Consider the following 13,394-nt stretch of genomic DNA (forward strand, 5'->3'; position numbering starts at 1 on the left):
GGAAATATATTTACTAAGGGAGTGTGAAGTAGCAATTTTTTCCATTTTGGGTAGGAAGATGACACATATACCAAAGTTGTGAAAAGAAATTAATGAAACATTTGAAAAGGGTTAAATAAGTCATTTTATGAACATCAAAGTATGAGTCATTTTTTATAGAATGTTTTAAATGATAGTTGAGAGAAGTTGAGAAGTAGACACTTGTGTGAATTGTTTGAAGTCATAAATGAAGAATTAAATGATGGATAAAGGCAACAAATTATTTAAAGAATACATTGTGTGCAAAAAACCATTTTAAGTTGTAGAAGGATCTAGACAGTGAGCAAAGGAGATATGACACTACATTTGCTAAGCCAAAAGAACTTGTTAGTGTATTTCTCCTTTTGGATTTGAATTATTTCTCAAATGGCACCTAAGATTGAAGTAATTGTTAAAAAGATAAGAATGATTCTGTGTGTGTGTGTGTGTACGTATGTATGTACGTACATATGTATGTATGTATGTATGTATAGGAAAAAATCTTAGAGTTATTTCCTCAATCTTCAACTACTAGTACCACATCCACATTGAAAATTTTCTATTAGATTTTAGAATAATGTTAATTGATGCACTATTCTATTTGCAGGTTCAAACTCTAATGGCAATGGATCTGATTTACTTCAAAATATATGTATTACTGTACAATAATATAATAGAAATGTTCTCAAAATTGTGATGCTTATGTTCCTTTGTATATGCTTGCATGAATGGATTTTGATGCTTAGCAAGATTAGGTAGATCATACATATATATGCCAAATAAAGGGTGTGAGAGTGGATGGAAAAGTCTCTGAATGGAGACATGACCATTCACTCACATACCCATCCAGTGTTTGACTATCATACTCACTCAATATTATTAGACATAAAAAAAGCCTAATCATATATCAAAGGCCATAATGATAATGATTCAATCACAGCCCGATAATGGAAATTATCCTAATCAATATTGATCTAAATGAATAAGGATTAGAACATATCTCGATCATTATGGAGATAAAATATTATATATATGAACATCGATCTAGATATAGAGATTCAACCAAAGTAAACATCAACCATAATAAAATGCACATAGATAATTACACCAGATATGTTGATTGGGGAAACCCTTGATCAGAGGGAAAACCTTGGTGGGAATGATGCCCACAAAATGATGTACTAATATAAATATTCCTTGTTAGAGGATGGACCCTGTTAGGAGTCTGTTACAACATTTAGTACAACGACTCCTTATTAGGATACTTTGAATCCCTATTAGGAGATTCCAACCTTGTTAGGAGTTGTAGTACAATGTATGCAAGATAAGCCCACTGACCAAACATGCAATTTCAACTACAAGAAGAGATCACTACTCAAACAAGTAATTTATTGTTACCTTCCTCTTTCCTTTGTTCTGTCAATTGAAACAATCACTATTAGACCTTGTAGACTAGGTCACAAACATCAGATCCACATATCAAACCTCGGGTCACTCAACAAAACCTCGACAATGAAGTTTCCTTCACTTCTGCACTGCTCTGCTCAACTTTGCATTCTGCTCTCACTTTGCTTACAATCTCTTTGCATCAATATAATTCATGTCATGCTTGATAAAGGAAAATTTCCTTCCTTTATACCAAGTCCTCAAAATAATTCCCTAAGTCATCTATTAGACCTTCTCTATTAATTATTATAGGACCACATTAAGAACATGTTACACTTAGCAATAACATTAATCTTTCACCTTGCAAATTCAATAGCTTTTTGTACATGCAATATTATGATAAGAAAACTTAGCCAAATCATCACCAACATGTCTTCTCCATGTCCTCAACCTTGATCCTTAGAATATCAACTCTGCTAAGAGATATAACAAGTTCACCAGAACATGCCTCTGTAAACTCTATCTCAGAATAGACATCACCAAAACTTACATAACTTCTTCTAGACTTATAATTTCTTCTTCTGACATTAATACATATACTGGATACTTAGAAGTATCTCCCATAACCTTGGGTGGTTAGAATGCTCAATTATTCATCTATACCAACTTGATCTTTCCACCATTCTTTTGTCAGATACCATAGAAAACTGTTATGTTGACATCAATGAAAAACTTAGTCATGAATGTAACATATCATTGTAGTAACATATCTACAATACTCCCCCATAGGAATATCATCAACATTCATGCTTCTAACCAAATTTCTAACAACATCCCCCTTTGGCATTGATGGCAGCATAGATGAAAAACATCTAGTTCCAAGAATACCAATAATAGATTGTTCATCTTTTCAAATCCTCTTTATTAATCATTCTGCCCCATTGATATACCTCAATGTTCTTTCTAACAAACCATCATTCCATTCTGAAAATCATTTTTAGTCTCAAGACATACCTCATCATTTCTTGGCTTAGTGGCAACATCATCATCTAAATTGTAATCAACTATTCTCTCTTGTATCCTAAATTTCTCATCAATTCTCACATTTGTATTTTCCATAATAGTTTTAGTTCTCTGATTATAACATCTATAAGCCTTGTGTTTCAATGACTAACCAAGAAACATACCTTCATCACTTCTAGCATCAAACTTACTAATATCATCATGTCTTTTGATATAACACTTCTAAAAATTCTGAAATACTTAATTGTAGGTGAGTAACCAAACCACAATTCATAAGGTGTCTTATTTGTGTCTTTCCTAATTTGCACTCTGTTCATAGTGTCGACTGTTGTATTCACAACTTCTCTCCAAAATATTTTGGATACATCATTCTCTGCTAACATAGCTCTTACAGCTTCTATAACTGACTTGTTCCTTGTTTCTGCAACACCATTTTTTTTAGGGGTTCTCGGAGTTGATAGCTGTCTTTTAATTCCATTTTATTCACAAAATATGTTAAACTCATTTGAAGTAAATTTTCCTCCTATATCTGATCTTAAACATTTTATCTTTGTACCAGATTCATTCTCAATCCTATTCTTGAATATCTTAAACTTATCAAATGCCTCAAATTTCTCTTTAAGAAATGCAACCCACATCATTCTAGAAAAATCATCAACTAGAATCATAAAATACCTTTCACCATAGAATCCTTCAGTCTTTGTAGACTATTGTAGTGTCTCTCCCATTTGACTTCTATAAGTCGTCCTGATGGATCATGATTGTGACCATGAGTGGTCTATACCATAGAGGTGATTTGATGTATGTTTGTGTATCAGTTGCTTTGATTATGCTTAGCTGATTTATGAAATTATGATGTGATTTATGGTTGTGGTTACCAAGATCGATGTGGTATCATGAGGTTGTTCCATGATTACCCTGAGATGTGTGCAGAGATTTCACTATGTACTTTTACCATGCTACACTAGACTAGGTTCTTGTAGTAGTGGTTAGTCATGTATATGATGGTGTTCACTTATGTGTTTTAAGTGTCTTTTTATGTTGTTTTTAACATCCATTATTAAATGCTTAAATAATTAGAAATGGATTATCCATGTTGGATTCATTGGTTATGTGCTACGGATATTTACCTTTTTATGCTTTGGATCTAAGAGATATTTGTTACTTATGTTATGTTGTGAGATGACCTCAGGGTCAAATGTTATACTTTGATTCCAGTATCATAGATGTTAGACTACTATGTTGTTCAGTTGATCATATTGCATGGTGATGCCATTTTGAGATGACAATTTGTTTTATGATGATACATGGTTATCCGATATTTGGACATATCTCTGATTATGTTAGGTGATGGATTTAATGCTATGGTTATTTACTTCATTCCTACGTTGTTATGCTTTATGCAAATGTGAGTGATGTAAATAGATTACTTTCATATAATTAAATAAATGGTTAAATTAGGTGATTTAATGCATTTATTGCTTTGACTATGTTATTATATGCAATTGCACTTGATCATGTTGTTTAGTGTGCAAGGTTTATATCCCTGGCAGTGGCACATGGAGTAAATGATTCAACTATTCATATTTTACCAATGTCGTCCGTGTATGGTTGACATATCCTTATTTCAATGGATTAATTAATCCTTTCGATGATTATTAAATCTGAATTCATTTGCATTATGTGATTAGACCAATAAGTGTGTCTATGCAGTTAGAGTTTTGCATTGTCGCGGAAGTTGTTAAGAAATTTTTTGTGTTTTTGGGTTTTCAAGCTTTTTAATTGATTAATTTTAATTTCTGGTAGCTTTTCCATAGATGAATTCTTATTTAAAGGAATAGCCTAGTTTCATTTGGGTTGATTCGAGGTTTAACTAGGTTGGCTGGTTAATTGCCCTAATCGATTATTCACTCAAAAAGTGAATAAATATCCAAAAAGGAATTTCATTCCTCACTTCTCACTTTTGAATTAGAAAGTTGTAGAGTAAAACCCAAAATTCTCTACATGAGGATTTAATATTTTGTTTGGTGTGGGAGCTACAAGCGTGGGATTATCACAAGGTTGAGCTCGTTGGATCTAGCTTGGGGAAACCTTGGATTGCCATAATTTTTAGCTACTTTTGCAGGTTATTTATTTTATGGTTCAAATTTCCATTTTTCCCTTTTGGCCGTGAGGTAGGGCTTTCTCGTTTTATTGTTTCAGCTCCATTTCTGCTTTTTTTTTTGGTAGTTGTTTGTTTGGAGGCTAAGAACTAGTGTTCCCCTCCATTTTTGTATGCTAGCTTTACTTGATTGGGCAAGTATGGGCATTTCCCTATTTTTTTAGGTTGAGGGTTTGGGGTTTTGCACCGTTATGCTAGCCATTTTTACATAGTGTCCGGACTTGATTATTTTTAGACTTTTGGGGTTTTTGTACCCAAAGGTCAAATGGGTTATAATTTCAAAGTTTTCCAAAATTTTGGAGTTTTTACCTTGTTTTGCGTACTACCCTATTTTCTTAGATTTTCTTGGTACAATGTGGGTCATGGACCTGGATGATTCGTTTGGATATTAGTCAGACCACTATTGCACTTTTATGCTGCATTGGGATGCATGTCACATCCATACTCCTGACCTTGTGCTCGGTTGAGTGATTTTATGTCTACTGTTATGGTTTCTTTTGGACCTTTGTTCTTATTTCGTGGACATTAGGATTCATGTAGAATCCATACTCCAACATTGAGGTTAGTTGAGTGAGCTCATGATGTTGGGTCTTGTTGCATCATTGGGATTTGTGTAGAATCCATCCTCCTGGATTGAGGTCAATTGAGTGATTTCATGATGTATGGATTTATTGGCTTTGGGATTCATGTAGAATGTTTCCTTCCCATGTTTCATTTAGTTGGGTGTTATCTTTTGCATTGTGTTCTCATCTAATCCTTTTTTAATGATCTTCGTGATGGTGGTGCACCACACGAGTACATGCATGTACATTTGTCAAGGTGACTTGTGAGGCCCAATCTTTCATGGTTTTTCCAAAAGTTATGATCATTGGGGTTGGGATGGGAGTATGCATCCCCACTTGTCATAGGATGAGCATGGGTAGGTACAATAGTATATAGAGGGGGCTCCTATCTCACAGCCTAGTGATCATGATGCCATAGGTATGGCAGAGGGAGTTTTAAATAAGTGATAACTAAATAAAATGTGTGAGTGGTAATAAAACTTAAGATAATAAAATGTATGTGTTGAGCCTTTTTGTTGAGGGATGTTGAATCTGCACGATCTGAGCTTGGGCTTGTTGATGCCAAGCAACTCTCCATGATGTTAGCCCCTACTTAGTAGCCTATTGAGTGTCTAACTAGGACCTTTACTCCTTGCATTGTCTTAGGTTCTTGGTTACAACCATCATACTATTTGGCATGAGTGTTAGCCATGGATGTTGTTTTTGTGTATTTGTGGTTGGATCATTATCTCCATCCGCACGGTGGGTGTGGACCTATGGGTGCCACATGGTTGAGAGGTGTAGCTACCCATACCACTATTAGGGACTAGTGTACAAAGATGGTCTTTTGTCCTAGTGCGACCATTGTTAGATGTTTTCACTTCATGCTTCTGGTTCTAGAGTATGCTTCCTTCTTATTTATGCTTTCATTGGAATGCTTGGATATCATGTCTAGATGATGTTGGTTTATTTGATGCATCATCATATTATGATATTTAGCATATGACTAGATGATGCGAATTATTGTATTGGATTATCTATTGCTTGTTGGTTTAGCATGTTAGATTTTCTTATTATGATGATTAGCATGTGATAGAGGATGTTATCTACTTGTAGGATTATCTTATGCTTTACTACTAGCATGTTAGATTTTCTTATGCTTTTATTGTAGCATGTTTTAGTAGTGATGTCCCTATTACGACAGTATCGACAATCTGGTCAGTGGCATGGGATGTTACACATGGGGGATGGCTAGGATCCATGATGGTCTTATGATGTTATTGACGGTTGGGAGGAACTGTGTAATTAGTTTGGTTCTTCAGTTATTGTAATGTTATTTCTGTACATTGTGATGTTACTTCTGTTCACTGTGATGTTTCTTTTAGTATGTTCTTTACTATTATGGTTTAGATGGATGGATGTTCTTCCTTCTTGATGTTTTTGCACTTGAGTGTTCATTCCTCGATTTCCATAGATCTGGTACTTCTTGGTGTGGAGGTTTTCATGTTTCTATGCTTTTTATTTATGCTCTATTGTCACGTTGATGTATTTTCTCATGGAAAGGCAATTCCTTGCATGAGAATGTATGTCCTCACATGAGAATGCATTTCCTCGCATAGGGATGCAAATCCTCATGCAGTGTGCAACGAATCCTTGTGCGGAGCCATGCACTTTCTCACGTGAAGTGATGCAAAGTCTCATGCAAAACTCAAGACCAGTGCACTTCCTCACACGAGAAATAGGGAGCACTTAGTCTTGGCTGAGAAAGTTTTGGAAGTTGGTTTTGGATACTTTATTGGATTTCACACCTTTCCAGTTCAAAATAGTCTTTTTAAGGGGTTTAAAATATATCGTTTAAGTATAAGTTGACGTATACTTAATTCCTTATACTTAAGATATATTTTAATATATGCGATGAATCTTTTGAGATAGGGTTTAGACCTCTCTGAGATAAGATAAAGATTCTAGAAAATTTTAGGGCTTCAAAAATTTAGACTTAGCCAAATTTCAAAGCTTTAGGATTTTAGACTTAGCCAAATTTTAGGATTCTACATTTGTAGCCCAACTTGGTGTTTTGTTAATGAGTGGTCATTTCTTTGAACCCTTATCATGTGAATGGTCATTGTTGGCCTCTATTTTTGTGTGTCAATTTGGTAGTGTCGTTCGAAGATTCGTTGGTTATTGAGATTGTGGTGAAGTCTTCTATTGCGATCTTTGTGATCCCTATATGATGTTTTCATGTACATTCATATTTGCAAAAAAAATATCTTGGCTTGTATTGAATCCTTGTTCCAAGGATCTCTAAACAAGGCATTACAACTATTGAGATCTGTGTGTACAATCTCCAACTTTTCTATAGTAGTAAACTTCTTGCTAGGAAAAGAAGTTCTATTATGTTTAGCCAAAACACACTTCTTGCAAATTGTGTTAGTAGGCTTTACAGTCTTTGACAAATCTCTAACTGCAAACATTCTACTAGTCCTCACAATACTATCAAAGTTTATATGATAAAATCGCTTATGCCATAACCAACTATCATCTACCTCTGCAACCAAACATGTCATTGCAAAAGGATTCAACTGAAATATATTACCTCTAGATCAAGTTCCTATTCCAATTACCTTTCCATCTTTGTCTATGATCATACATGTCTATTTTGTGAACTGCAATTGATAACATTTGTCTACTAATTATCCAACACTCAAATGATTTTGGTGTAAACCATCAACAAAATATACATCTTCAGTGTTAGTCTTGCCATCAAGAGTTATAGATCCAATACCTTTAACTTGGCATGTTGCATTGTTTCCAACTCTGACAATTCCTCCATCTTGACTTTTGAAGTCAACAAATTTGTTCATATCACTAGTCATATGATGTGAACAACCACTATCAATTATTTAATCAGATTTCTTCTCAACCTATGACACTAAAGCTATGTTTTCTAGACTTTCTTCTTTAATTGCCACAAATCCAATTTTATCATCACCAACACTTAATTCTTGTTCATTAGAATCATTATCTTCATTTACATACAAACACTCTCTATCTTTTCTAGGTTTGTAATTTCCCTTATACTTTTTCTCTCTTTTAGGACACGTATATGCATAATGACCATATTCATCACAAGTCCAATATTTAAAAAAATTCTTACCTCCTTTTTCTCTTCTTACCAAAAGGGCTACTCCTTCAATCTTTTTGTCTTCCTTAGATCTACTGTTGCTAAGAAAATATCCTCTAGAACTTGTGCTCCTTGATAGAATAAGTAAACTATTCAAGGCACTAAAGGTTGTCTCTACTCTGGTCGATTCTCCGAACTGTCTGAGTTCATTCTCAACTACTTCAAGTCTTCCAGGCAATGTCTCCTTTGTGAATTATTTGGTACAAGATATCAATAACTATATCATCTAAACCATTGACTTAAATGGTGGTGTTAGAGTCTTAAGTATCTTCTATATGACCTCATCATCTTCTTTGGTTCCTCCTTGAGCTTTGGTACCTGCAGTAATTTCTAATATATTGCCTATATATGTTCTTATAGATTCATCTTCCATTATTTTAGCATCTTAAAACACACAAATCCAACTTTGTAGCCTCAACTTCTTAGAATGTGCATCACCTTCAAAACTATTTTTCCAGAGCTTTCCAAATCAAATGTGAAGTAGCAAGTGATTTTACCTAATTGTACTCAATTTCAGGGAGTCTAGTCAATAGTGCTTCTCTAGCTTTCATGTCAAACATGAAAAGATCTCTTTCTGCCTCGGTGCAAATTTCCAAATCCTTTTTAGCAATGATTGTCTTCTTTGATTTTTTCAAGATACAATATCCTAGATCCATACACAACAAAAGTGTCTTCATCTTTTCTTCCCAGCTATCATATTTTGTTCCATCAAACTTCATATAATCTTTCCTAAACATGTTCGCCATGGATCTCCCAAAGTTGTTAAACTTTTCCTTTAAGGGCCGGATGCTCTAATACCAATTGTTAGAAACAATAGTTCACCAAGATAACTAAGGGGCAAGGGAGGGGTGAATCAGTTATCTGACAATTTAAACATTTATCCTTTTTAAAAAATCTTAACCATTCAACCAAAGTAAACATCAACCGTAATAAAATGCACATAGATAATTACACTAGATATGTTGACTAGGGAAACACTCAATCAGAGGGAAAACCCTAGTGGGAATGATGCCCACAAGATGATGTACTAATATAAATATTCCTTGTTAGAGGATGGACCCTATTAGGAGTCTGTTACAACATTTAGTATAATGAGTCCATATTAGGAGACTTTGAATCCCTGTTAGTAGATTCCAACCCTACTAGGAGTTTAAGTACAATGTATGCAAGATGAGCCCACTGCCCAAACATGCAATTTCAACTAAAAAGAAGAACTCATTGCTCAAATAAGTAATTTAATATTATCTTCCTCCTTCCTTTGTTCTGTCAATTGGACTAATCACTATCAGACCTTCTAGACTAGGTCATGAACCTCAAATCCAAATATCAAACCTTGGATCACTCAACAAAACCTCAGTAATGCAGTTTCCTTCACTTCCACACTGCTTTGCTCAACTTCACATTTTGCTCTCACTTTGCTTACAATCTCTTTGCATCAATATAATTCATGTCATACTTGATAAAGGAAAATGTCCTTCCTTTATACCAAGTCCTTAAAACAATTCCCTGAGTCAGTTGTTAGACCTTCTCAATTAATTACTATAGGACCACATTAAGAACATGTTACACTTAACGATAACATTAATATTTCACCTTGCAACTTGAATAACTTCTGTACATGAAATATTATGACGAGAAAACTTAACCACATCATCACCAACATGTTTTCACCATGTCCTCAACCTCAATCCTCAAAATATCAACTCTGCTAAGAGATATAACAATTTTACTAGAACATGCCTCTGTAAACTCTATCTCAGAACAGACATCACCAAAACTTACATAACTTCTTCTAGACTTGTCCTTTCTTCTTTTGATGTTAACTACATATACTAGATACTCCAAAATATCTCCCATTAACCTCGGATGGTTAGAATGCTCAACTATTCATTCATACCAATTTGATCTTTCCATTGTTCTTTTGTCAAATACTATTGAAAATTGTTATGTTGACATCAATGACAAACTTAGTTATGAAAGTAACATATCTACAGTACGCCCCCATAGGAATATCATCAACATTCATGCTTCCAACCAAACTTCTAATCGTGATATGCTTAAGAAAATCAAGTCCCATGATATTCTTTTCAATTATGGTGTATGCACAACCATCAAGTCTCATGATGTCTACCATAAGAGATCATGGTATATCCATAGATATTATGTCTCATAATATCTACCATGATAAGTGAACATAATGATCTTCTATAGATATCATGTTGTTGCCCCACTTTTCATCCTCTAACTCATTAGTAAAAGTGAATATTTTTGTTATAGTAAGTTCTTGGTTGTGTTCGGGTATAGGTCTAAGCCCTCTTAACTGGAATGAGTCTCCATTGGATTTCTCCTTTTCCCCATCTCCAAATTTCATAGTTGGGTGGTTCTCCATTTTGTCAAAGTGATCTTATGGGTAGGTTAGTGTCTAGTGTGATGGAAATTCATGTTAGTCATATAATGATCATATACAAGTTATATCCACTTTCGACCTATCACTTTCTCAATAGAAATAGAAGCTTGAAGAAATCCAAAATCCATTTTCTCCTTAATGGATTTCTAACCCATGAAGACAATTTCCCGCAAAGGGTGTCAAATGATACATATGGATCAAAAAACATGAAAATATCAAGGTACCCTATGGTGAATCCATGTTCCCTTTGCAATTATTAACTCAAAAAATGTTTAAGATTCATCAAATCTTTCATAATCATTTGTGGTGGAAAACTTAGAATGAACTTCTCCTTAATGGGTTTTCAACCCATGAAGTTGGTTTTCCAAAAAGGCAGTTTAGAGTGAAAGGAAACAATAAGGGGGCTCCTACAGAATCTTTGCATCTCACTTAGAAATTTCCAAACCCAAAAAGGACAATAGTCTAAAGGTTAATTAAAAAGGAAGCATTGGTAGAAAAACACAAATTGTCTTCTCCTCAGCGGGTTTTTAACCCATGAAGAAAATTTCTTGAATTTTAAAGAAAATCAAGCTATTAATCAGATTGGACCCACAATTTATGCATAAAATGTCTCAGAATGATAGTAGAAAGAATCTAACCATTACGAGAAAGAGTTAATGAGTAGAATCCAACCCAACAGATATTTTCCCATGGAGTACTCTATTGTTAACTTCCCAAAACTTAAAGGAAAATGGGAAAGTAAGTATGGGGAGATAGATGATTACTATTGGGCCAATAGAAAAGTGAAAGCCCCCCTAACCTCTACATTTATTGTTTCAATGGATCCCTTCTTCAATTCATTTGTGTGGCATGAATTCTTAAGATCAACAGATGAACCAAGGCTCCTATATATATGGAAACATGAATAGTTAAACAAACTACCACCATTTCTTTAAACTATTATTTTGTTAATGTGCATAACCATTTTCAAGAAGCTAGTATTTGTCACATTAGCTATTCTTCTCACTTTCTTAATTCAAAGTTTATTATCAAAACCATGGCCACCAAGTTTTTGGGTTTTAACAGTTTGAACGAAATCAAATCTCAGTTGTAGAATTTCACAGATACCTCCCTTCATTTTTATGACATGGAGAATTTCCAAAAGAGAGTGAAGTCAGAGTAGATCCATCCCATCACTCAGAAGCTTTGAGGATGTAGGTTAGTTGAGGCAGCTAGTTTTTCGATTGCAATCTAGGCCCCAAAGTTAATCTATGAGTGTATAAATCATTACAACATAGACATAAGGAAAATTGTGCTACTAGATGACACGGTGCTGATTTCAATAGATAGGAAAACTATAGTGAATTGCCTTCAAGTACCAAAATGTGAGGAATTCTTAGACTTGGCCTTCAGAGTAGTCATTTCTAAGTTCTCCACAAAGAAGATGACCTGGAGGAAAGAAATCATGTAGACATGGTTCCAAAAACCACAAAGCGCCAAGAGTAAGGTTCCTAAGACTCTGATCAAGACTAGGCTCAAACTTGAGATTATCAATATCTTGGTCCTCTTACATAGATTGAAAGATGAGGTAGAAGCTTTGAATTTCATTGAGCAATATTTCTTTTTAGTGCTAGTCATCTGCTCTGACACCCAATATATTGATTGGGCTCATGAGGTAAGCAAGATTCTATCCAATGCTCTTCGTGCCACAAAGTTCTAAAATACATTCTATATGTCCTCTTTCCTCATTTACATGTTGGCTTCTTTACAATTATGGCCAAGCCTCCCAAGAGTGGAAAATTTTCCTAACGATGTGAAATCTTATGAGTTTTATCCATGCTTACAGTTGGAAAATAGCTATGCAAAGTATGTAAGAGTTAAAGATGTTTTGACAATGAGGATTTGCAAGGAGCTACAACTATGTCTAGAAAGGAGATTCAAACCTAAAACCATGGAAGCCATTAGCTAGTTTGGGAGTTATTTCATCCAATTCTTACCCTTTTCTTATTTGTGTCCTATAGCTTTTGATAGTTTCCCCTTAAAGCTACCAAGATATCCCAGTGATATGATCGTGTTGATCAAGATTGTGCGGCAAGTTATTCAAGTGAATTATGTTGAGTGTGAGTCTAAAGAAGAAAGGGTATGAATTCCCTATGAAGGTGGGGGCTTTCAATTGTGAAACCTGTTTTGATGCCAAGAACATGTTAAGGGTGTTTGAAATGAAGTATAAATTGGAAATGTAATAAGTCTTGGGGACCATGTTTGATCTAAATGGGTATGCAAGGGAGGTTTTGTAGATCAGAAGTGTAATCAAACACATTACCACCATTGAGGACTACTGAGCCAATTGCAAGGATGAGTTTGAGAGTTGTGATTATGCTTTCACCAGACTGATAGTTGATCAGGTGAAAATGTATAAGTCAATATTGATGTAGGAGTAGAAGATGATGGCCAGAACATGTATAGTAACAATTACCTGACCAAACTAAGAGGCAATCCAATAAGCTTAGAACCTTATGAGGATTCATGGGAAGAGCTAGATATAATGATGGCTCAAATTATCAAAAAGATCGAAAAATGAGTCGAATGGACCATAGCTAGAAGGAGTTGAAGCAAAAGCACAACTGCTCAAGCTTACCCAATAGTTTTTGTGGCTTCCTCCTCCCAAGGTGACACATTAGGTGCAACCTTGGCCAT

The sequence above is a fragment of the Cupressus sempervirens genome, chromosome 7, assembly GCF_028749045.1.
Source record: "Cupressus sempervirens isolate cs-2001-9-10 chromosome 7, ASM2874904v1, whole genome shotgun sequence".
In the NCBI taxonomy this organism is placed as follows: domain Eukaryota; kingdom Viridiplantae; phylum Streptophyta; class Pinopsida; order Cupressales; family Cupressaceae; genus Cupressus; species Cupressus sempervirens.